The sequence below is a fragment of the Odocoileus virginianus genome, chromosome 10 (assembly GCF_023699985.2).
Source record: "Odocoileus virginianus isolate 20LAN1187 ecotype Illinois chromosome 10, Ovbor_1.2, whole genome shotgun sequence".
Taxonomy (NCBI): Eukaryota; Metazoa; Chordata; class Mammalia; order Artiodactyla; family Cervidae; genus Odocoileus; species Odocoileus virginianus.
The window spans coordinates 29,470,610-29,497,761 of NC_069683.1; the positions used below are offsets into that span (position 1 = coordinate 29,470,610).

Sequence of the window (27,152 nt, forward strand, 5' to 3'; positions counted from 1 at the left end):
CATAGTTGCTGACCCTTGGTATAAGACTTTAAAGCTATGTATGAAAATTTATAAATGTACAAATACATTCAGAGAAAAATTGAATGACTACCCATTAGCTTACCACTCAGCTTCAGAAATGAAATAGTACTAACAAAATGGAAGCTCCCCATGTGACTGCATCTCATTTTCTTAACTGAAATTTTAGTTGTTTTTGTTTTACTCTTATAAACAATACTGCTATCAACATTCTTGTATGTGTCTCTTGATGTATTTATGCAAGAGTTTCTTAAGGAAATATACATAAGAGTGGTATGTATTAGTAGCTTTACCAAAAAGTCAATATTATATTTCAGCACTTTTTCTTATATCTTTTAACATTGTTTGTCATCTTAAACTAAACAAATACCTAGGTGTATATTTGGTGATAGGCGTGGTGATACGGAGATAAATTGACATGATCCATATAAGTAGTGAGACAGAAACAAGAAGGTTATAATTCTCTGGAACAGCCCCTAAAGGGTACATGGAATATGAGGTTATAGATCCTTTCCACTGCTATGTTGTTTATCTTATGTCTGGCTCCCTGTGACACAAAAAGAGAAAATTAGGAGGCTTCTTGCCCATTTTTACCAAACTTCTAAAGTAGTGATTTTAAAATATTTTTAAGTTGAATAATTGTTACAAACTCCTACATAACAGTTGAATAACTGCTACAAACTCCTACGTGGAATCCTTATATAGAAAGCAGATAAAAGGGAAGCTGTTTGGTTAAAGCTGTGAGCCTTTTTCCCTTTTGTGTGGGCCCCTTTACCCATACGTGCATATGTCATCCTCTACTTCTTTCTCTTAGTTCCTGAGGCATTATGCTGAATACTAGTTCCTTGAAATATGATTTGGAAACAACTGTTCCAAGACAGGGTTTTGTTTTGTTTTTTTTAAAAATAGAATTCTAAGCTTTAGCTGGCTAATCCTCATGCTACATAGTTTTTCAAAGTAATCTCTTAAAAATGTGAACCAGATCATGATAATGTACTGCTCCTATTCTCCAGTGGCCAGGGCCAACAGGAAATTGAGTATTCTCACTTGAGAGCTTAATTGGATGTCTTGGGCTGGAGAGTTAACAATAATTGATGAACAAAAGCAATCTTGAGAAAAAGAACAAAGCTGGAGTGTCATGCCCCCTCACTTTGTAAAGCTTTGTTTTACAAAGCTATAGTAATTAATAAAAAGCATGATACTGATACAAAAACAGATGCATAGATCAGTGGAATAGAACAGAGAGTCCAGAAGTAAACTCACACACTTACAGTCATTTAATCTACAACAATAAAGGTAAAAATGTACAATGGAGCAAAGATATTTCCTTCTATAAGTGGTGTTGGGAAAACTAGGCAGCTACATTAAAAGAATGAAATTAGAATATTTTCTCACACTATTAAAAAGAAACTCAAATGGATTAAAAACCTAAATATAAGACCTGAAACCATAAAATTCCTAGAAGAGAGCATAGGCAGAATATTCTTTCACATAAATCCTAGTGATATTTTTTTTTTATCTGTTTCAGTTCAGTTCAGTCACTCAGTCATGTCCGACTCTTTGTGACCCCATGAATTGCAGCATGTCAGGCCTCCCTGTCCATCACCAACTCCCGGAGTTTACTCAAACTCATGTCCATCGAGTCGGTGATGCCATCCAGCCATCTCATCCTCTGTGGTCCCCTTCTCCTGCTGCCCCCAATACCTCCCAGCATCACGATCTTTTCCAGTGAGTCAACTCTTTGCATGAGGTGGCCAAAGTGTTGGAGTTTCAGCTTCAGCATCAGTCCTTCCAATGAACACCCAGGGCTGATCTCCTTTAGGATGGACTGGACTCTCAAGAGTCTTCTCCAACACCACAGTTCAAAAGCATCAATTTTTCGGTGCTCAGCTTTCTTCACAGTCCAACTCTCACATCCATACATGACTACTGGAAAAACCATAGCCTTGACTAGACGGATCTTTGTTGGCAAAGTAATGTCTCTGCTTTTTAATACACTGTCTAGGTTGGTCATAACTTTCCTTCCAAGGAGTAAGTGTCTTTTCATTTCATGGCTGTAATCACCATCTGCAGTGATTTTAGAGCCCCCAAAATAAAGTCAGCCACTGTTTCCACAGCTTCCCCATCTATTTCCCATGAAGTGATGGGACCAGATGCCATGATCTTAGTTTTCTGAATGTTGAGCTTTAAGCCAACTTTTTCACTCTCCTCTTTCACTTTCATCAAGAGGCTCTTTAGTTCCTCTTCACTTTCTGCCATAAGGGTGGTGTCATCTGCATATCTGAGGTTATTGATATTTCTTCAGGCAATCTTGATTACAGCTTGTGGTTCTTCCAGCCCAGCGTTTCTCATGATGTACTCTGCATCTAAGTTAAATAAGCAGGGTGACAATATACAGCCTTGACGTACTCCTTTTCCTATTTGGAACCAGTCTGTTTTTCCATGTCCGGTTCTAGCTGTTGCTTCCTGACCTGCATATAGGATCTGTTTATACTAAAGCAAAAGAAACAAAAGCAAAAATAAACAACTACCATCTAATTAAACATAATAGCTTTGCACAGCAAAGGAAACTGTGGACAAAACAGAAAAACAGCCTACTAAATAGGAGAAAATATTTGCAAATGGAATGACCAATAGAGGATAAATATCCAAAATATGTACACAGTTCATATGACTTAACACTAAAAAGAAAAACAATCCGATTTAAAGATGGGTAGAAAATCTGAATAGACATTTTTCCAAAGAAGATATACAGATGGTCAACAGACATATGAGGAAATGCCCAACATAGCTGATCATCAGAGAAATGCAAATCAAATCCACAATGAGATATCACCTCACACCTGTCAAAATGGCTATCATCAAAAAGTCTACAAGTAAGCAGAGCTCCCTCACCTGCCCACTTGCATCTCTTACAAGCATCCTATGTTAATAATTCTATGTCTTCCTTTCACTTTGCCTCTCCCCGAATTCCTTCTGTGCTGAGACACAAAGAACCTGAGCCTCAGTAAGTCCAGATACCAGATGCTAAAACCACCACCAAATGGAAGAAATTAACTACATGATGATCATGAGCATGTAGCCCCAAGACCTACGGGCATTGAGGACTGTAATGTCAACCCCTGTGACACTTCCCTGTTACCTCACCATCAGCCAATCAAAAAGAATTGTGTATTAGCTGATCACATATCCTGGTGTGCCTCTTTCACCTTGCCTTTAAAAATGCTTTGCTGAAACTCTTCAGGAGTTCAGGGGTTTTGAGCATGAATCACCCTTTCTCCTTGTATTGGCACCTTGTAATAAACACTGCATTTTCTTTCACCACAATCAGATGTCACTGAATTGTCTTTACTGGTCACAGGTAGACATGTTACCAGGTCCAAGCTTGTTCTGCTCCTTGCACAGCAGGCCAGTAAATGCAAGAGACAAGGTCTTGAGGCAAGGAGTACAACTTTATTTGGAAAGCCAGCTGACCAAGAAGATGGCAGACTAATGTCTCAAAATAACCATCTTCCGTGGGCCTGACTGCCAGGTTGTTTTATAAAACAGAGATGGGGGAAGGTGATGAAATATTAATAAAATTAAAAAGGCAGAATGGAGAGGGAGAGGTGATAAGAAAATAAAGTAAAAGGGGGCCATCTGTCCTGCAAAATGTCTCTGGAAATCTCCAGCCTTCTGAAAGGAAGCCTTCTATGAGGGACAGAAGCTAATCAGGCACAGGCAATATTGCCTTTTATGAAATAGTCTCAGAGGTCATAGGGTGTTCTGTATTCCATTCACTGAAAAAGTTACAAAGTTATATCCATCATCAAAAGGGATTGATAGCATAGATTCTACCTCTTAATGGGGTGGGAGCACAGGGGGTGTAGAGTTTTTGGAAGAACATGTGCACCAGAAATATTGCTGTGGCCTTTTTTTTTCTTTTTGCAAATGCAGTTTTGCCACATGACCTTGTATCCTACAGTCTTCCTAAATTCACTTATTCTGATATCTTTTTTGTGGATTCTTTACAATTTTCAGTGATCATGATCATGTCAAATTGAATAAAGATAATTTACTCCTGTCTGTCTAGTCTTTAAGTCTTTTTATTTCTTGCCATATATCATTGGCTCAGATCCTTAGTACAGTTGAATAGAAGTGGTGAAAGTGGACATGCTTGCCTTGTTCTGAGATCTTTTGCTGAAAGGAAAGTGAGAAAACTAACTTTTTAATTATCCTGGTAAAATATAAATAACATAAAATTTACCATTTTGATCATTTTTATATGTGTAGTTTGGTGATGTCAGGTACATGCACCATGTTGTACAGCCATCTCCACTATCCCTCCTTTTTCATCTTCTCAAACTGAAACTCTGTACTCTTTAAATAATAACTCCCCATTCCCTTCTCTAGACCCCTGGAAACCACTATTCCACTTTCTGTCTCTATTAATATGACTACTGTAGGTATCTCTTATAAGTGAAATCATACAGTACTTGTTCCTTTGTCTTTGCTTTATTTCACTTAGCATAATGTCTTTAAGGTTCACTCAAGCTATAAGTGGGCTTCCCAGGTGGCTCAGTGGGTAAAGAATCCACCAGCAATGCAGGGGACACAGGAGACTCAGGTTCGATCCCTGGGTTGGCAACCCACTCCGATATTCTTGCACAGAGAATCTCATGAACAGGGGAACCTAGTGGGCTAGGGTTGCAAACAGTCGGACACCCTGAAGCAACTGAGCACTCATGCGCATATGTTATTAGTCCATGTCAGAATTTCATTCATTTTTAAGACTGCACTTTTTTTTCTTCATTCTGTATAGCATGTAATTGTGAGTGCCTCTTTACCGAAGAAGTGAGATGCTTGCAGTGTGAATCCTTGCTACTGGGGCCTTTAAAATTAGAAGTGAAATGAAGACCTTCATAAAAATAACTACATTCTAAGAACATGTAATAGTAATAGCTATTATTTATTGGGGTTTTATTCTGCACAGGCTTTACATTCATATTATCACATGTAATCTTCAAGGCAACCCTATATGTACATGAATACTTCCTTCCAATTATGCATTTCTGTGAATACAAATGGTACAGATAACCATCAGATCTCATTGGAATGTAAGATTCCTGAGAGCAGGTTCTCTTGTTTTGTTCTCTGTTTTATACCTGGCACCTAAAATTCACATTGAATGAATGGGGAGGGGGTGGTTCTAGTCGGTCTTTTCCTCGTGGAGGGCCTTTCTTCATAGTTAGCATCTTAGCCAGGCCTTATATGGTGTGTAGGATGTATGGTGGCAGAGTACGTGATTTCACAGGAATGCACTCTAGTGAGCAGGGGGCTGAAAGTGATATATTGCAGAAATCACTGCTTCCATCTGTCTTAGGGAGAGGTCTGAGTGAGGAGGGAGCTTTGGAAGAGCTGAGAGTGCTCGCAATAGGGATTTTTAATGAAACTGAAAAAATTTTGACCTTGAGGAAAAAATTCTAAAATACCTTTAAAGTAGCTTAAAAAAAAATTAACTGATCAAATTAGGATGTGAATATTAGACTATTTATTATCCTAGCTTTTTATGCAGTTTTCAATGAAGTTTAATCTTTTTCCATTAAATTTGATTATTTTTTGTGTTAGGCCACTTATATATATTAGAAATATTAGTTTATTTTTGCTCACTGGAAATATAGATTTAGGTTTTCATTGGTCTTCCTGATTCTGTAATGTATTTATTGTTGGTTAAAAAACTTGAAGTAGTGGAGATTGATGATGTTATCTTTGGGACTAAGAAAGGAAGTGACATGTGAACAAAGTCTTCAGCTTTCTTAGCCATTTCTGGCTTTAGAAAGTTTTCTTTGTCAGTCATTTATCAAGAACTTTCCCTTTTGTTTTTCCTTTTCAAGCTATTTTGAAAAGGCACATAGTATTCATTTTTCTAATATTCTGGTGACTTTTGCTTCTGAGTCTCAGGCTGATGTAATGGTATCACAGAATATAATATAGATTATATTCTGTCACTGAGGTAGTTAGTCACAGTTAAAAATAGGTTTGCCTTCAGACAGGTGTTTTTCTGAACAGAGTGTCCTATTCCTATGATTGAGGGTCAGGCCTCACTTGCGTGCATTTGGTAATATTTTACCTAATGTGGACAATGTGTAGGTTTGAAGTTTCATTCAGGAAAGCATTTACACTTAAATTTTGTATTTCTTTATCACAAATAACATGCATAAACTTTGCTCTATGCTCAAACTCATGGAGTTTGCTGAATTCCAGTTTCAGACATGATTTTATAATATCTAACTTAAACACATGTCAGGTCATTTTGTCTTCTTATTAAATCAGTCAACAAATACCATATTTCCTTAATTCTAAGATTCAGGGTTTTTAAAAATCTTTTAATGTTTTTAAATCAGTGGTGCATCTTATGTTTTGTGATTTCTTAAAGAAAAAGGAAGATAGTTTTTCCTAAGTTTCCACTTTGTACGAAGCACAGAGGAAGAAGTAAAAAAAAAAAAAAAAAAGTGGTAAAACACTCTGCTCTCAAAAAATAAAGACAAAGACTGGTCTTTGTCTCTTTCTTTCTGTTTCTTTTTGTTTCCATCTCTCAGATGTATTTTTAAAAGTTAACTGACCATGCAAGGTGGGACAACCTAAATTCTTAGTAACCTTTTCTGCATAATTCATTAATCTGATTTTTATTCTTGAGAAAAATAACTCAAAGCCAAATGAAATCAAATGATTATAATATGATCCAAGAAAGGAGTAAATCTGTAGATGAAGAAGCACTGGGATGGAGTTTATTCTCTCATAATATTTTGAAGGGAATAAGTAGACAGTTACCATTGAATTTAACATTCTGCAGCAGTTTATGTATTTACTTTAACGAGTAAGACTGAGGCTAAGTGATGTTCCAGTTGTACTATTGAAATTGATCTTAAAGAAAAGCTGATAAAAGGTAATGTGTATATACACACAAATACGTACATGTACACGCACATGTATGTGTATAAGAAAAATCGTTTTTCATGTGATATGAATCCTTGGATGGGGCCTTAAAGTCATTACCCATCAATTTTTGAAGGGAAAACTAGCTGGTGTTAGTTTTTGTTTTGTTTTGCCAATTTGTAGCAACATCTTTTAATATTTCTGTTATAAAACCATCAAAGCATCAAGGAGAAGTATTGGTCAGAAAATGAATCTCAGATACATAGAAGCACAGCTGGATCCCTGGAGTGAAGGTGACTGATCAGAAGCATCTTGACTTCTCTGAGCAGGCCTTATGTTTATTGAGTGGTTCATGGCCCTTAATACCATCAAGAACAGTAGTGAGTTTTAGGACTTTCTGGAGTTTCATCTCAGCACTATCATTTTGGAAATCAGAATAAATGTTCATTTAGGAAATGAAAATTTATCCTGCATCAATATAGTTGGAGATAAAGATTACTTGACAAGAAGGGTTATAAAAATTTAAATCAGAAGACAGAGAGATTTCTGCATGTTATAAAGAGCATTGGGTTGTATATCAAGAAGTCTATTTATTTGTTCAGAAAGTAATTTTGGAAGTGCTACTTCATACCCTACATAGAAACCTCATGGCTTCTTATTCCTCCAAAGGAACCTGAAAGGAAGTCAAGACAATTTAAAAGATACTGTGTGCTCTGTTCTTTTGCCAACTTTATTTCTTGATATTTAGATATAATTTGCATAACATAAAATTCACCATTTTAAGCTGTCATAGGTTTTAGTATATTCACAAGGTTTTACAACTCACACCCCACTATCTTAGTCTAGAATATGTTCATCATCCCAAGAAGAAGCTTTAGACCTCATTAACAATCACTTCCTGTTTTCCCTACCCACTGGCTCCTGCCAGACTAAACTGCTTTCTGTCTCCATGGATTTGCTTTGTTTTTGATATTTCATAGAAATGGAATCATGCAATATATGGCCATTTGTGTCTGGCTTCTTTCACTTAGTATAATGTTGTCAAGATTCCTGCATGTTGTAGCATGAGTCAACATTTTATTCTTTCTATGACAAAACTGTACTCCATTGCATGGCTATACCATATCTTGTTTATCCACTCATCAGTTGATGGACATTTGAGTTATTTCACTTTTTTACACTTTGTCTCTTTATTCTCATTTCATGAATCTCCCTACTTCACTCTGCACTTCAGTAAATGATTCTCTTTTAGTTCCTCAGTAGTGCCAAGCTTTCTCATCAAGGTATTTGCATATATTCTACTCTCAGCCTAAAACCATTCTTCTCCTCACTCTCCCCATTCACTTTTTCAACTCTTAATCATGGTTCATTTCCCAGTTCAAATTTGTTTCTTTAGGGAAACTTCCTCCAAACTATACCAGATTCCTCATTATATGTTCTCATAACAGCAGATTTCTTTCCTTCATTATATTCCTCTTACTTTGTAATTACGTACTTGATTATATTGCCTTCTTGCTTTCCTGCCCTTCCCCCAGTATGTGTTATACCTCGTGAAAGCAAAGTTGTGTCTGTTTTATACTCAAAATTGCACCCCTAGAGCTTGGCACAGTACCCGGCATGTAATTATTTGTTGAATACATTAATGTGTGAATCTATTTACAAGTATTAAGAGCATAAAAATGAGAAACAGTCTGCCCACATGAAGTGTACAGTACAGATCAGCAGGCAAGTAAGCAGTTATTTTGCAATAAATAATGCTATAATGGCACTATGTACAAATGTAATGAGACCAGAGGAAGGAGGAAGAAAATCAGGAAAGGCTTCACAGAGGTGTTTTTTAATGCTGGTTATTCTGTCTCACTTGGTAGAATGTAAGGCCTTGAAAGGAGAAACTCTGTATTATTTACTATTGTGTTTTATTCCATAGAAGAGTATGCAGTAAATATTTATAGAGTTGAATCAAATCCAGTTTTCCTGGAAAACAGGCAAATTGAGAACATTTTAAATATAGAGACAATTATGATTCCAGACTACAGAGGTACATAGTTCAGTATCTGTACAGTAGAGTGTGCAGTAGGAGCACATAGCAAGAGGTGGGACTAGGCTGTAGGAAGAGCATGACTGGACTTATATGCCCTACTGAAAAGATTCTGTGGACAGTGGGGAGCCATTGAAGACTTGAATCAAGAAGTGAAATGATCAGATTTACATATTAGGAAGATGACTATGACAGCAGTGTGAAAGGTAGATACTAAAAGCAAGAATACAAATAAGGCCATTACCACCTGACCTAGGGCTGTAAGTTTAAAAGGATGAGAGGATAGAGTCAGAAGTTACAGGGAGGATTCTGCTGATCATGATGATAAAAGTTAACATTTATAGATTGTTTACTATATGTCAGGAACTGTGTTGGCCTCCAGATGAAAAGATAATGAATGACACAGCACTTGTCCTTGAGGGGTGAGGTGGACAAATGTTTACCTTTAGAACATGGACGCAGTGTGATAGAGCACAGAGTAGAAAGAATGACCAACCCAGTCTCGGGGAGTAAGGAAGACTTCTCAGAGATAGTGACATTGTGTTGGGCCTTGAAGGATTGGCTGTGGGATTTTCCTGTTCAAAGAAGAGGTATAAGAGGCATCTTAAGCAGAGAGAGGAACCAGTGCAAAGGCCAGTAGAGTGTTTTTTTTCTCATCAGTGTGGTTAGAGCCATCAACCAGTCATCCTTTATCCTGTACATATTCCACTGATTTTTTTGCATTTGTTCCTTTAAAATTAATCCTCTTGATTTCTGTTCCATTATTCCAGTCTTTGGAGATTCATTTGAATCTTGTTTCATTTGTGATATTTCATCTTTGTACATTTGATAAGCTTTCCTTCTATTTAGTCCCCCAGGATTAGATAAAATCATTGAAATGGATAGAACCCTGTGGTTACTAGGTTAGTAGAGATCTACTTCCAAGTTTACCTGTCTCTTAATTAGCCACTGTTAATTCAACAGCTGTGAAACCTGTTAACTATTAACACTCAATTTTTTCATCTAAGTTTTTTCAGTTTTATTCATAATTAAGTATAATATAATGGTTGAAGGAGAGAAGTTTTGGAGCAAAATTTGATTTGATTCTTGGCTCCATCACTTCATAGTTTTGTGACCTTGAACAAATTATTTCCGTTTTGTCAGTTAACTCGTCTGTAAAATGAGGCTGCTAAGTGTCCATATTGCTTTGAGGAATATTTTGTGAGGTAAATGTTTATTAAGTGCTTTCTCCTTTTGCCCAGAATATAGCAAGCACACAGTATGGTGGAGAAGTGCACGCTGCATGCTCAATAGCTTCAGCTGTGTTCAACTCTTGGCAACCCCATGGACTTAACCCGCCAGGCTCCTCTGTCCACGGGATTTTCCAGGCAAGAATGCTAGAGTGGGTTGCTATGCCCTCCTCGGGGGGATCTTCCCAAGTCAGGGATCAAACCCACATTTCTAAACTATACATACTTTATTTAAAGCAGCACTAAATACAGAGGAACATAATTCAAAATGACCTGGAAGCACCACGATTTGATGTACTTGTAAAACAGCTAACAATTAGGGCAGGCAGAGAACACACTCTTTTTTAACTGAGTATTAAAAAAGAAAAACAAGGCTAAAAGTTTCAATATTAAAATTGGAAGGCATTTGATGTAAGCACTGCTAAGGAGCCTCACATGTACAATACCTTCCTATCCCTAGGTCATCATAGATTATCCCACTTTGCAACCAACCAGTAGTATTTCAGATTGAAAGTAGGAAAGCATGGTGAATAAATGTGCCTATTTCCCCAAGAACAATTTACTCTCTGTAGCTTCAACCCTAAATTTCTGACTCAGCTTTCTTAACATCTGGGAATTCTTTTTGTCAACAGCCTTTCTTTACTCGCATCCTTTAAGCCATAAGATTATTGCTCTCTCCCTATCCTACACCTTCCCTCCACCCCCAATATTATAAAAGCAGAGACAACTTTTTGGTGGCTTACAGAAGAGATGCTATTTGCTAAAAATCTTCGCAAATCTAAAAGAAATGGGAAAGGCAAGTGAGTTTCGGTTTATGTGCCAATTGTAATAAATTTCTGGCTGTTTGGAATGCTGGGCCAAGAAGTATTCTGAGACTGCTAGGGTCAGAGGCCGTGATTAGCAGTTTCTGTTGTGAGTGTGAGAGGAGCATATGATAGACATGGGCCCCATATTCGAAGTCCCCAACCTAGTAAATCTCTGCTTTGAATTCATTTAGATCTATAGGAACCGCAGATTAAAACATACAGATGCCAAATTAATATGTATTTGAAGTATGTAGATTTTTTTCTATATATCTGTCCTTTTAAAAATATCTTCCTCAAAGTCAGACTGAGGTCAGTGCATTAAATATCTGAGGTATCTTAATGGTAGCAAAACAAAACAAAAAACACCCCAGAAACTTAGAATCAGCGGTACTTGAATTGTAGTTCTACCTCTACCAATCAGTATGTGACTTACTTATAGTTGGCCCAGTGTCTGACATGCAATATTAAATACTTTTATTTCTCCTTTCAAAAAATACAGAAAGCTATTGGGAGCAGAGCTGAGAAATGGCTTTCTTTGCAGTTCATTGAAATCAGGCCCACTCTGTGTGGGGACTTGTCATTTAGTTTGACACTTGACCAACTATAGGAGCAGATCTTAAATTGATAGTCCAGATTGTTAATCTCAGAACAGACCAAGCCTTTCCGTTGAGCAAAGACTGTAGAATATTTGAAGTAGAAGAGAAAGATGACCATTAAACCAGGATTAAAGTTTCTGAAATTGGTGAGGAGTACTGACAGAAACTTAGAAACATCCAGGCTTGCAAATCATTTTGACTAGTGCCCCACCAGCTCACCCTCCAGATTCTAATATTTAGAGAATGGCATATGCACACCCAAAGTATTTATGGTAAACATGTGTCATATTCTTCAGGTGTGTCAAGGGAAGAAAGCAGTTGAGAAACTGATCTAGTCCAATGCTGTTTCCAGTGATGGAAACAGGTCAGGTATTTTGGTAGACAAGAAAGTTCTATCCTGAAACAAGATTCTGGAGTTTTGTTTTCAGTTTTAAAAAATGACTTCTTAGGAGTACTTGGTTAAGGCAGATTCTTTTTCTTAAATCTGATAAGTTTTAAGTGATTACAGTAGGAATTAGGGAGATGAGACCTTTCTCTGAATGTGGTTTTTAATAAAAGGAGAATATAGAATTGGTGAACTTGGGGTAGAAACTGATCAATGAATGTGGGAAAATGCTTTTCTATACAGAAAATCCAGTTAGTAGATTTAGTCCCACAGTGTTTATTTACTTGAAATCCAATGACTGTTTTAGAACATTTCATTCTGTTTTTGTATTCTGCTCCTTAGCTCCAAAGGTTCCCCTATGATTTGACTTAAAGCAAGCCATTTTTCTCTTTGTAAAATACTGCTTAAGTTTGCAGGTGAAATAAAGTCAAATCTTAAAAGACTAAAGCAGAGTAGAGTAGTTAAGTGGTAAAAACATGATAATGTGTTTATGTGTGTGTGTGTTCACATATGTATGTATGTATACAGTTATTGGGCTTCTCAGGTGGCCCTAGTGGTAAAGAACCCACCTGCCAATGTGGGAGACATAAGTGACATGCATTCAATCCCTGGGTCAGGAAGATTACCTGAAGGAGGGCATGGCAACCCACTCAAGTATTCTTTTTCTTTTTAAATAATATTATTTATTTATTTTGGCTCTGCTGGGTCTTCATTGCTACGTGGGCTTTTCTCAAGTTGCGGTGAGTGGGGACTACTCTCTAGTTATGGTGTGCAGGCTTCTCATTGCAATGGCTTCTCTTGTTGTGGAACACGGGCTCTAGGGCACACCGGTTTCAGTAGTTCTGGCACGTGGGCTCACTGGTTGTGGTTCCCAGGCTCTAGAACACAGGCTTAATAGTTGTAGCACATGGACTTAGCTGCTCCACCACATGTGCAGTCTTCCCAGATCAGGGAATCGAACTCTGGTCTCTTGCATTGGCAGGCGGGTCTTTTACCACTAGCACCACCTCAGAACCCACTACTCCAGTACTCTTGCCTAGAGTATCCCCATGGACAGAGGAGCCTGGTGGGCTACAGTCCATAGGATCGCAAGGAGTCGAATACTACTGAAGTGACTTAGCATTCATATATACATGCATACAGTTATCACTCAATTTTTAAAAGGTTAATTTTATGTTGTTATTTTAAATAATTTATGTTTGTATTATTCCCACCTTAGAGAAAAATTGCAAGAACAGTAAAAAGTGAGAAATCCCATTTACCTGCATTCCTCCATTGATGTTTTATTCATTCTTCTTCTCCATTTAACATGTAATATATATGTATGTATGTGTTTGTATGTATATCCATTGTCATTATTCTTTTTCCAGTCCATTTGAGAGCAAATTGCAGACATAATGCCCTGTTACTTCTAAATGCTCTAGAATGTTTTTTACCCCAAACAAAGCTACTCTCCTAACTATCCAAACCTTAAACCATCCATACCAGGAAATCAGTGTTAATACAGCACTACCATCCAGTCCATAGACACAATACAAATTTTACCAATGTTCCAACAATATCTTTTTTTTAATTTCTAATGTGAAATTCAATCCAGTACCATTTGTTCCATTTAGTTATCATGTCTCTTTAGTCTTCATTCTGGAAGAGTTCCTCTGTTTTTTCCTGCATTTCATGATCTTCACAGTTTAAAGAGTATAGGCCTTTTGATTCTGTAGGTTGTCCCTCATCAAGCTGGGTTTGTCCAGCATTGCTACACATCCAATGTCAGGTCATACATTCTTGACAAAAATACCTCAGAAATGATACTGTGTTCTTCTTAGTCATCATATCAAGAGACATGTGATATCAACCTCTCCTACCACTGGTGATGTTAATCAGTTAGGTGGTTTGTTATCTGCTAGGTTGTTTTGCACTATAAAGTCACTATTCTTTCCTATACAGTGGCTAAGTATTTTGGGGGGAAACTGTGCCAACATCCTGTTGTTCATCAAACCACTGCCCACAGTCTTAGCATACTCTGATGAAACCTTCCTGAGTCAACCACTTCTCTGATGGTTGCCAAATGATGCAATATCTTCATCATTTCTTCTACATTTGTTAGTTGTCACTCTACCATAAGGAAGAAGTTTCTGTTCTTATCTATCTACCTTTATATTCATATCATAGTCATGGATTTCTGTTTTATTCAGTGGATTGCAGTTTGTTGCTTTTTTTATTTACTATTATGCTCAAATTCCTCTACACTTGACCATTAGGAATCTCATCAAGTTGGCTCCTGTCCTTCACACATGTGCTTACCTTTCTCTTAGTATTTCCTTTCTGGTGAAAGATACTCCAGGCTTATCATTTACTATCTTTGTCCCGATTCTGGAATAAACTGTTTCCTCAATAACTCCTGTTTTATTTTAGTAGAAGATAATATTTAGAAGCTAAATTCCTGGTAATTGGTATGCTCATTGCTTCCGGGAATTATTGCTTCTAGTTCTTCTCAGTGATCAGGGCTAGGATGTATAGACATATACACAACTATACCTGTTTCTGTATCTGTCCATGAGTGTGTAAACATAAAATCACCTTGAGATGTCCAGTTCCAATCCATTACCTCAGAATTCCATCTAAGTTTCCCCTTATCTGTATTTGTATGCAGATGCTTTCTTTGACAGAAGTTAGGCTCCCGGTATCCTCAGTATACTTACTGAAGCTCGGTCTCTTTGTATATTACTCATCTCATGACCACTCTGGTCACGTGCTAAACTTTGATTTTCCCCTCCCAAACTTAGCACTCTTGAATTGTCCTAATCTCAGTAATTGCACCTATGTCCTTGCAATTGCTCAGGCCAGTGTTATCCTTATTGCCCCTCTCCAAATCCTGTATCTGTCCCATCAATAGATTCCTTCAGCTGTACCTATAAATAGAACCATTTTTTCCCCATCCCCACTGCTATTATTATTCTAAGCTGAGCCACTGTTATTATCTCTTGCATGTACCTTAGCAAATCTATTTGACTCTGCTTCTACCCCTCCCTTCAGTGACTGTTCTTCATGCAGCAGCCAAAGTGATCCTTTTAAAACCCAAGTCAAGACTTTGCTGACAGTTCAGTGGTTAAGACTTTGTGCTTCCAGTGCCAGCAGCGTGGTTTCAATTCCTGGTTGGGGAACCTGCATGCCTCACAGTGCCCTACCCCAGAAAATAAAAGAACCTAACCTAAGTCAGAAGTCATTCCTTTGCTCAAAACCTTTTGGTAGCTTCTCTTCTCACTCATTTTAAAAGTCAAAACTCTTAAGTCCTGTGTCATCTACCACTTTTCCATCACTGTAATTCAACCATATTGGCCTTCTCACTATCAACAATCATTCTCTCATCTCAGGACCTTTGTTCTTGCTATTTCCTTAGCAAGCATCCCCCAGATATCTGTATAACTTACTGTTTCTTCACTTTAGGTCTTGGTTTGAATGTGACTTTACCAGTGAGGCTTTTCTGATTACTCAATGTAAGATAGCATCCTTTTCTTCACTGTCTAATCTTTTACTTTGTTCTTATTTATTATACTTGCTATATAACCAGTCATAATAATTAGGAACAGGGGTTTGATTTGGTTTTTCTTTCCACATAATATCCCCACCATCTTAGAGTAATGCATGACAAGTAGTAGACTCTCAATAAATATTTGTTGAATGACTTTTTGCGTATTCACATTTAATAAATTTTGGGGGGTGAAAATGGTTTGGGTGACATATTAGTGATGTCTGTTTATATAGCTGTAAATTATATGTTTTACTTTTTTTATGAGGAGAACTAGTGTCAAATAAGCTAATAAGTATCAAGTAACCTGGCTTTAGTGTCAGTTAACTTTCAAACTGTAAATCAGAAAATAGAATTAGAGGTTAGGGATATTTTGACAAAGAACCTGTTAACAGAATTGGCATCACCAGTTATAAGTTTCTAAGACCTGGATTTTACTTTTCTGCCTTAATTTCTGATGCTTGGCAAACACTCTAAAGATGATTTCTCAGAATATTCTTCCCAAAGTTTAATCTTTCTTTCTGATCCAAGACTGTTAGGCATCTCATTTTTTTCTGGCATATTTTATTTTGCTTAATATTTAATACCATATTTATTTTCTATTGGAATACAGTAACTTCACACATTTATTTTATTCTTTCCACTTCCAGTAATAAAAATGTTTGAAATTTGAAGTATTTAGAGCCAGTAGAGGAATAGCTCTTTTTGCTTCAGGGTAGCCTGAGGTTCTGGAGAAGGTGAACTATTTTTTTCACTTGAGGGAAGTTGTTATTGATGTATAATTGCTATACAGCATTGAGGTTAAACAACTGACATTAAGAAAAAGATAATTCTATCATGAAAGTCTTCCTCCAAGAGGAGGCTTTCACTGCCTTTTATCTCTTGACCTGTGCAATCCTGTTTCTTCATCAGTCAAAATAGGACTAACAGTATCCTTTTCATGATTTGTAAACATATGTAAGTGATTGGCATGCAGTAGGTGTTCTTCTGGTATTCAGTTTCTCTTTCCACCTTCTGTGATCTTCTACTAATCAACATAACAGCATTTTCAGTTCAGTCGTGTCTGACTCTGCGACCTCATGGACTGCAGCACTCCAGGCCTCGCTGTCCATCACCAACTCCCGGAGTTTACTCAAACTCATGTCCATTGAGTTGGTGATGCCATCAGCATTTTAGCTATATTAATAAACTCCTTTGTATCTAACCAAATTTTCTTACCAGAATAGCTGAAGTTGGTGAGCACAAGTAAACAGAAAAGTAAGTATATGGAACTGTTTTTTGCTCTAAAAATACTGAAGGCTAATAGTAGATTAGTGTTTTCCCTACAGACCTAATATATCTTTCTGGCATTAAAATAGAGAAGAGAGAGTGACTTCACCTGAGTAACCAAGCAAAACCTATATAAATGAAAGTATGTAGGGAGTTTCCAAGCATTAGACTCATGGCACTCTTCCTTCTTAACTTTGTCTTCCTTTGGTAAAACATGTGCAGGCATAACATAATGATGTAGGGATTTTTTTGGTTCTTACCAAAAATAAAATGCTCTAAAATTTGCATATTGAGAGTGCTAACAGCATGTAGATTCAGAAAGTTATCTTTTAAGTGAAAGAATGTGTTTTTTATAGTATTCTTGTCAGTTAGAATATTCTCTCAGCATTATGAGTAGCACCTTTATCTGCTTCACTCAACTCTAGCCTCATTTCCTCAGCAAGCATGATTGATCTCAGTTAGATATTGAGAACTTATAAACAAACTTTGAAAAGGTAGATTTCAAATGAGTGGGAAAGTTGATTATAAAGGTAATGATGGTGAGGCTCTCTAGAGAAAGGAAAATTTTGATCCTTAAACATACCAGATTTTAGATTTGTTAAAGATAAACATAACAGAGAAAAACATAGGTGAAAATTTAGCTGATCTTAGTGTGAGGAGGAGATTTTTAAGTGTTCTGGCAAAGGTAGATACTATATGGGAATATGGTGATAAATTTGACAATCCCAGAATTTTAAAATGTGAAATGCAACAATGATAATAACAACAGTAAGTAACATTTATTGAGCTAAGTGCCAAGGCTTATAGTAAGTGATTTACGTGTAAACCACAGTGCCAAGATTGAGAAACTCTCTCTTAGAACTAAACAATCTTTAACTCTGGTCTACTGGCCATGTTATATAGACAGCAGTATCACCTGATGTTTTGCCATAATATAACAAATATTTCCAGCTTTCCAATCTGCATCATCTGTTTTCCCTACTCTGCTGCTTAGCAGATGTCACCTATACTAGCTTTTTGGTGGTGGTTGTTATGAGAGCATTCCACTACAAGATACTAATTCTGTATTAATTAGGATACCGGCTAACCTACAGAAATAGAGAGATTCAAAATGTAATGGCTCAAACACGGTTATTAATTATTCTCATCCCATAGTTAATTATTTCTCATCCCATAGTTCAGGGTAGATAGACAGGTTCTGCCTCAGGAAATTATTCAAGTACCCAGGTAGCAAGATGACTCTACCACTTTCTCAAATCACCTGTTTGGCCAAACCTGGATCTTGACTTATTTGCCTTCTAGCTAAAGGGTACAGGAAAGAGAACCTTTCTCTGAAGAGCAAAGACATACTAGATCTTAAGATGTAGTGCTGAAAGTGGCATATGTTGCTCCTGTTCACATTTGTGTTGGCTCTCAAGGCCCACACCTAACAGCAGGGGAAGCCAGGAAGTATAATCCCACCATGTGCCCAGGAAAAAAGGGAGAACAGATTTTGGTGGACAACAGATAGTTTCTACCACAACCACTATCTGTACTGTTTCTAAATATCTGATAAGGATGACAATGTAGGAGTTAAAGGGTTCTTATAAATCAGTAAGAAAAATTAAAACATCCTAAAAGAAATAAGAAAAAGTTACAAACTGAGTTTTTAAAAAAGGAGATAATACTTTCATATATAAGTTTAACTAATATTTGACAAAGGAGCCAAAAATATTCAAGGGGAAAAGGATATCCACTTCAATAAATGGTTTTGGGAAAACTGAATTTAACTGTATACAGAAGAAATTGGACCCCCTACTTTATACCATATACAAAAATTAACTCAATATGGATTAAAGACTTAAGCATAAGAACTGATATCATAAAACTCCTAGAAGAAAACATAGGAAAAAGCTGTTTCACATTGGTCTTGGTAGATTTTTTTTAGATACGACACCAAAAGCATAAGCAACAAAAGCAAAGACATTTAAATAAGTAGGACTACATCAAACTAAAAAGCTTCTCAACAGCAAAAGAAACTATCCACACAATGAGAAGGCAACCTATAGAATGGGAGAAAATATTTGAAAATCATAGATAAGGGATTCACATCCACAATGTATAAAGAAATCATGCAGTTCTATAGCAAAAGTAAAAAACCAAGCCCCTAAAAACCTCAGGTAAAAAATGGACAGAGAAACTAAATAGACATCTTTCCAAAGAACACATAAAAATGGACAACAGGTACATGAAAACATACTCAAACCACTAATCATTAGGAAAATTCAAATCATATCAAAACCACAATGGGATATCATTGCATACTCATTAGGATGGCTATCATCAAAAAGACAAGAGAAAACAAGTGATGGTGAGGATGTCAAGAAAATGGAGCCCTTGTGAATTGTTGGTGAGAATGTAAATTAGTATAACTGCTTTGGAAAACAGCATGGAAGTTTCCCAATAGATCAAAACTAGGAATACCATATGATTCAGCAATCCCACTTCTGGGTATATATCCAACAAAAACAGGATCTTAAAGGAGTATCTGTACCCTGGGTTCACTCTAGCATTATTTACAATGGCTAAGATATGGAAACCACTTAAGTATCTACTGATGAATGAGTGGATAAAGTGTGGTGTATATACACAATGGAATATTAGTTCACCACGAGAACTGAGGAAATCCTATGATTTGTGACAATTTGGATGAAGCTTGAGGGTATTGTGCTAAGTAAAATCAGATAAAGAAGGACAAATACTGTATATTACTTAATATTAATATGTGGAATCTAAAATGCCAAACTCATAGAAACAGAGTGAAGTGGTAGTTACCATGACCTAGGAGGTGGGGAAAATAGATATTGATCAAAAGGCGCACAAACTTCTAGTTACAAGATGAATACACTTTGGTGATCTAAGGTACAAAGCTCTTAATGTTATATGCTTGAAAGTTGCTGAAAGAGTAGATCTTAAATGTTCTCACCACAAAAAATAAATGGTAATTATGTAACAGAATGGAAGTGTTAGCTAATGCTGTATGGTGGTGATCATTTTATAATATCGATATATAATATATCAAATCAACACATGGTACATCTTAAACTTATACAATGTTATAGTTAATTATATTTCAGTATTGCTGGAGACAGAAATAAAAAACTAGTGACAGTACCTATATAGCCATTTGAGTTTTGACAGGGATATTAAGGCAAGGGTTTGATGAAGAAAAGAGTAGTCTTTCAACGGATGATGCTAGGACAATTGAATGGCCACATGGAGAGGAATTAAGTTGGGTCTCTACCTCACATCTTGTATAAAATTCAAGTGAATCTGAGAGCTAAAGTTTCAAAACCCTTAGAAGAGAAACCAAGTGTATTTTTGTTTCTTTGCCTCAGCAATTACATCATAGAAATTTATTCTAAGTGTGTAAATAGATATCTGTGAAAATATTTATCCACATGCATGAGATTATAATGAGATGAAAAACTAAAAGAAACTAAATGTTTAAAAATAAAATATTCGATAATTTGATGTAATATAATATACTTTTAAATATAATTATTTAATAACAAATAGAATGTTATATATAACAATTTATATGATATAAATATGTAATACAAAATATAAACAATGATTAAGATATATCTAGATGTTATATGCTATAATTCATCTTTAAATTATGTTGTAGAAGATTATTTAATGACATGGAAAATAACACTATACTAACTTTAAGTGAGTCATAAATAATATACAAGATATAGTCTGAAATTTATTTTTTAAGTCTATTGTATAAATACATGTTCAGATAGGATAGTCATCTAAATATTTAGAATATTTAGAAGTGATTTTTCTAAATAGATTATATATGATTTTTGAAAAAAATGATTTCCCATATATTCCTTCAACCCCATAAAATTCTGTTCCCTCTGTTCTAGCTGCTCTTTGTATATAGTGTACAGTTTTCAGATTCCCTGTTAGTTTCTGATGCTGTCTCTTGAATAAACTGATATTTGTGTTTTATATACCACTCTACCACACAAGAGTGACTAAGCTATAATGTTTCCCTTAGAAGCATATTTTAGATGACACTGTAGTTACTTCTGCCCATTTGATTTGAATTTAACTGTATATATTATGTATGTTTTTAATTTTATTATGTATATTGTTTTTATATTATATACTTTAATTTATAGTTTTAAGCTATATAATGCTAAGCAATAAGTGAAATACTATTCCATAGCAGTTTCCCTATTTTCCATTCATGTACACAGTAAAGTACACAACAAAGTGAGAGTGTCAGTAGTGTTAAGTCATGGGAGTAAAGCTGACCAGAAGATAGCTGCCCAAATTATAAATTAGAATCAGTTATCAGTGTAAATGAAAGGTGAATTAATGTATTTCTGTTGTTCATCTATAAACCTCATCAATAATTCTCTTCAGTTTTCTCCCCTTTAATTACAGTTGTTAATAACTAACAAAGGTGTGTGAATTTTACTTCTATTGCCTTTCTGTAATCAAAGGTAGAAACCTTAATGAGTACTGAAATTAGAGAAAATGAAGAAGCAGAAGAGATTTTTTTCAAAACCCCTAAATTAGCTATAGATTTGTTTTCTACAGAATTTTAAGTCCCAACCAAGACTTGAGTCGTGCAGAACATCTGTGCTCTACCATACGAGTTATATACCATGCCATTCTGTGCTTTGTCCTGATACAACCTCTCACGAATACTTTCTCTCTCAAACCTTTCTGTCAGGCATCTTGGACTTTTGTTCAGTAGTAAACAAATTTCCTATTTCAACATTAACAAATTATTATATATTTATAATAACAAATTATTATATAGTTCAAACATATAGAAAAATAGAAAAAATAATATTACAGATGTTCATGTGTCCATTACTAAAGTTAGCAAATTAGATTTAGATAAAAATTTTTTAAGGAAATCAGATACAATATAGTTTAAATCCCTTTGTGACTCATCCCTTCCATTTCTTCTTTTCTTGTTCCCTTGTTTCTACCCTAGGGACAGCCACTATTCTGAGGTTACCATCTTTTATTCTAACTATGTTTTCAATACTTTTTACAAATTCACAAAGTATATATTCATAAGCAATTTACAGTATTGCTATGTGCCTTTAAAGGAACTGTATACAGTGGCATTGTCTTGTGCTTATTTTTAATTAACACATTATGGTTTTGAAATTTATCTAAATACATATAACTCCTTCATTTTAGCTTCTGTATTAAGTGCCTTTTTATAAACTGCATTTGATTTACATATGCTATTGAAAGTATTTGAGTGATTTCTAATAGTTTACTATTAAAATGATGCTCCTGTGAACATTCTTGTACATATTTTCATATACACGTGTCTGCCCCTGAAGTTACTGAACTACAGACTAGATACATAATCTAGTACTACCCAAAGAACTGTACCACTTCAGACTGTCTTCAGTACTATATAGGTGTACCCATTTTCCCACATCCTCCTCAGGGCATAATATTGCAAATATTTTAGTTTTTACCAGTTGTTGGGTTTTAAATGGTATTTTCTATTTTCATTTCCCTTATCACTAGTAAAATTGAACATTGTTTATCATTCCTATTTTTTCTGCTATAAATTGCTTACTCATATCCTTCATCATTTTTCTATTTTTTAAATGTTTTTAAAATTTTGTTTTGTTTATTTTTGACTATGCTGAGTCTTCGTTGCTGCACATGGGGGTTTCTCAGGTTGTGGCAAGCAGGAGCTGCTGTCTGGTTGCAGTGTGCAGGTTTCTCATTGCAGTGGCTTCTCTTGTTGCGGAGCACTGGCTCTGCAGTGTGCCGGCTTCAGTAATTGTGGCACATGGACTTAGTTGCTCCACAGCATGTGGAATCTTCCCAGATGAGGAATCAAACCCATGTCTCCTGGATTGGCAGGCAGATTCTTAACCACTGGACCATGAGGGATGTCCTGTTATGTTTTTCTTATGGATATGTAGGAATTCTTTTTATGTCATGGATACTAATTGTCTGTTATATATTAAAGGTAACAAAGTCCAGGAAATTCCCCTGTGGTTCAGTGATGCTGCCACTGCAAGGATCTTAGTGGGTTCCATTCCTGGTTGGAGAACTTAAGATCCTCCATGCTGTGCAGCACAGGTCAACCCCACCCCACCACCACGGCAAAAGTAACAAAGTCTAATTCTTTTAAATTTATATCTATGAACAGAAGATTTGAATTTTTATGTAATCATAAATTATCATTCTTTTCCATTATTGTATTTTTTATGCTTCTGCCTAGAAATCATATGGGTATTATTCTATATTTTCTTCTAGATGTTCTAAATTTTTTTTTGTAGTTAGTCTTTAATCCTTTTGTAATTTACCTGTATTGGTTTAAGGTAGGAATTCTATATTTCCTCCTTCTAGATAACCATTTGTCCCAATACCATTTGTTGAACAGTCAAATTTGGACTCGTCTCTATTATAAATCTGCTGAACAATATGATTTGGACTGATTTCTCTTATGAATCAGTTCCTTTATACATGCACATTTATTTCTTGGTTTTGGGATTGTTTCATTGGTCTTTTTGTCTGTTCCTGTCCAATATCACACTGTCTGTTCTTCAAAATTATATTGATTTGTAATTGTCCTTCTCTGTTACCTTTAGAATCAGCTTTATTGTCCTATGTGTATTTTAATTGGGATTGCATTTAACTTATAGATTACTTGGATGATATATTTTAATCTTGAGTCTTCTCATCTCAGTACAGATTTCCCCTGTCAACCGAAAGTAGTGTTTCTATGAAACCTTTTATAAGCCAAAGTGGTGTAAAACAAAGACGCAGTTACCTTAGGACACATCTTGCTAACAAATGCACAGAGTAAATAAAACACAGCTGCTAACAGGCACAGTTCAAAGCTCCGGTGGCTTGGTGCTGAGAGGCTGAGTGGAGTTTCTGGGGAAGGACTTGTCAGTGCCACTCTTGCAGCTTGGGATGTGCACTGCCTCTATAACAGCTCACTCCAAAACAAATGCTGAATGCTATTTTTGCTTTCTCTCTCTCTTTTTTAAAGTGAAAATCCTCTTTAGATTTCTTTCAGTTAGCAAAAAATATATACTAACGTAAGCCTTTCATGAAAGTGAAGTAGCATCAAGCAAGCTTTCAGAAAGTGGTAGATACCTATATTTTTACTATATTTTTAGGATTTTTTTCTTACATTGTTCAGTTAATGTTTATGATTTTCTCCTGCTGATGTGGAACATCTTTTTTTTTTCTATTATATAGCGTCTGTTGCTTTTTTGGATATATTTTCCTTATATTCCTTACATATTTTTTCATAATGCATATGAATGTAACTATTTATTAATATATTGACAGTTTTTTTAAAAACAGCTTTATTAAGATAATTTTCATGCCATAAAATTCACCCATGATAAATACACAGTTCAGTCAAGAAAATTTATAAAATTTACAATTTCATTTTAGAAAACTTCTGTCACCCCTAAAAGTTCCTTCGTACCTGTTTGCAGCTGATGCCAGCTCCCACTGTCAGCCCCAGACAACTACCAATCTGTTTTATGTGTCTGTGGATTGCTTTTTCTGTAGATTTTATATAAATGGAATCATACAATTTGTGGTTCTTTGTGTTTGGCTTCTTTTACTTAGCATGATATTTCATCAACTTTGTACCATGTATCAGTAGTTCATTCTTCTTTATTTTTGATTAATACTGTATTATATGGAAACTCACATTTTTGTTTATCAATTCACCAGTCGATAGGCATTTGGGTTTTTTCTGGGTTTTGGCTGTTTTTAGTAGCTGCTATTAGTATTCATGTACAAGTCTTTGTGTCTTTTGTTGCTTTTATTTCTCAGTGGATAGATACCCAGCTATGGAGAGTCCTTATTCATTAAGTGGTTATTATATTTTCCTTTTAATTCTTTGAACAAAATTTTCTTTGAACATTTTTTTTTCTAATTATTTATTTATTTGGCTGCATTGGATCTTAGTTGCAGTATGTGGGATCTAGTTCCCTGGCCAGGGATCAAACCCAGGCTGCCTGCATTGGGAACACAGAGTGTTAACCACTGGACCACCAGGGAAGGTCCTAACTTTGAACATTTTATAAAACTTGCTTTAAGGTCTGCTTCTACTAAATCAAATATATTGGCCTACTCAGGCAATATTTATTGCCTCCTTTTTTTCTCTGAGTATGGGAGACATTTTAAAGTTTCTTTGCATGTCTCATAATTTTTTGTTGAAAATTGGACTTTTGAAATTACAATTCTGAAAGATCTGGGTTCTTTACCCCACCCTACCCACCAAGGGTTGTTTTTCTTGAGTTGGGTAGGTGGTTGTGTCATTGCTTGCCCAGACTAATTCTGCAGAATCTGTCTATTCTGCTATATGTTGCTACTGGTATCTTTGCTCAGTTTCTTTTTTTATTCTTATTTTTAAGCCTGGACCTCAATGATTCATCCCTGAGTCTGCATAGTTTGGTAGTCAGTCTGTGATTGGTCAGAAATTGTGCTCAAATATGTCAAACCAGTAAGGCTTTTACCCTTTGGGTGGATGTGTTTTTTCACTGGGGAGTGTATTCAAAGTCTAGGACTTCTTACCTTGCTTTTTTTCCTCCTGTGCCTTCTAAGGTCTCATCTGGATGTACAAGTAGCCTTCCTGTTAATCTTGGGTGGCCTCAGCCTGCAAAGGCTTGGAGCAGGGCTTGGATTCCCAGCCAGAGATTGAGGCCATGTTGCGGCTGTAAAAGCACCAGATCCTAGCCACTAGATGAGTGGTCAGTGACAAGGGCCCTCGTCCTACAGCTTTGCAGAAAAGAATTTCCAGAGAGACAGAAAATAGTGAAGCAAGTAAAGTATTTGTTAAGAGGAAAAAAGAGTGTGTTATGTGTGGATAGACACACGGGCAGCCTCAGAGGGAGAGTCCCTGAGTCACGCCCTCATGGCAGTTTAAATCATTTATATGGGGCATTTCTTCTGGTTTTCCTTTGGGCAGTCATTCTGATTTGCCTTATTCACAGTCCATATTTGGTATATCTTAGGATCCTTCCATGTGTGCGCACACATTTCTTTTTTTTTTTTTTTTCCCGCACACATTTCTTAACCAAGAAGGATCCTACCGAAGAGGCATATGGGTAGCTCATCCCTTGACATTACTTTCCTCTTTGGCCTGCAAGTAGCTTTACTGTGCATATGTGGTCAGGGAGGTTTTAGGACTTCAGGAATAAGAGACTTGTGGTCTGGGCAGGGCCCAGCCTCCTCCCTTAATTGTCCTGTTATTCTTGTCTTGGAGTCTGGGTCAATAGAGAATGAATCTCCAGTTGCTTTATGGTGGGAGGTGGGGATCATGGGTTGGCATCTACCTCATGCTTCACTATCAGTTAGGGATACATGGAAGGTTTCTGCTTTTTCATTTCCAGGATCTTTATGTTAAATTTCTGGCTAATCTGCTGGTCAGATGATCACCCCAACTAGGACCACAGTCTCAGACTAGCAGAGCTACTGGTTTTCCTGATGCACTTCCTACCAAGATCACTACTTTTGTTAAATCTCTCTAGACAGGATACTCACCCTCTGTGATGGCCCACACTTTGTGGAGTGTGTTTCTCTCTGAATAAATCCACTTCTTGCCTATCTAAAAAAAAAAAAAAAACCTCTGGACATGAGTTTTTTAACCCTTTGCTCCAAATCAAGTTAGTCTTTCTGGCAGTGAACCTGCTGGTTTTCATTGCCAGCATTATCCTGCCAGAACTATTACTTAACTGAATGGAGATGGGACCAACCCTAGGCAAGAATGCCTCACATTGCCACTATTCTTACACAAAGGTCAACAGTTTTTCAATTTATTGTTTGCTTTTGGTCGATTTTCAGAGCCTATATTAGGTTTAAGTGAAAGTCACTCAGTCATGTCCAGTTCTCGAGGCCAGAATACTGGAGTGGGTAGCCTTTCTTTTCTCCAGGGGTTCTTCCCAACCCAGGGTTCAAACCAGAGTTGATGGATTCTTTACCAGCTGAGCCACAAGAGAAGCCCAAGAATACTGGAATGGGTAGCCTATCTCTTCTCCAGGGAATCTTCCCAATCCAGGAATCGAACCAGAGTCTCCTGCATTGTAATGGCAGATTCTTTACCAACTGAGCTATCAGGGAAGCGTAATAGGTGTAAACACATACATTAAAAAAGAAGAAAGATCTCAAATCACTAACCTAACCTTCCATTTTAAGGAACTAGAAAAATGAGAGGACACTAAACCAAAGCAAGAAGAAGGAAGGAAATAATAAACATTAGAGCAGAAATAAATGAGGTAGAAAATAGAAAAACAATAGAATCAGCAAAACCAGAAGTTGGTTCTCTGAAAAGGTCAACAAAATTGACAGACCTT

The 27,152-nt window shown here is 36.2% G+C and overlaps 1 protein-coding gene across 4 annotated transcripts in view; it reads left to right on the top strand.

The window, feature by feature from the left end:
• Window positions 1-27,152, top strand: part of FCHSD2 (FCH and double SH3 domains 2) — a 247,863-nt gene that overhangs the window by 132,287 nt on the left and 88,424 nt on the right. The window lies entirely within an intron of this gene.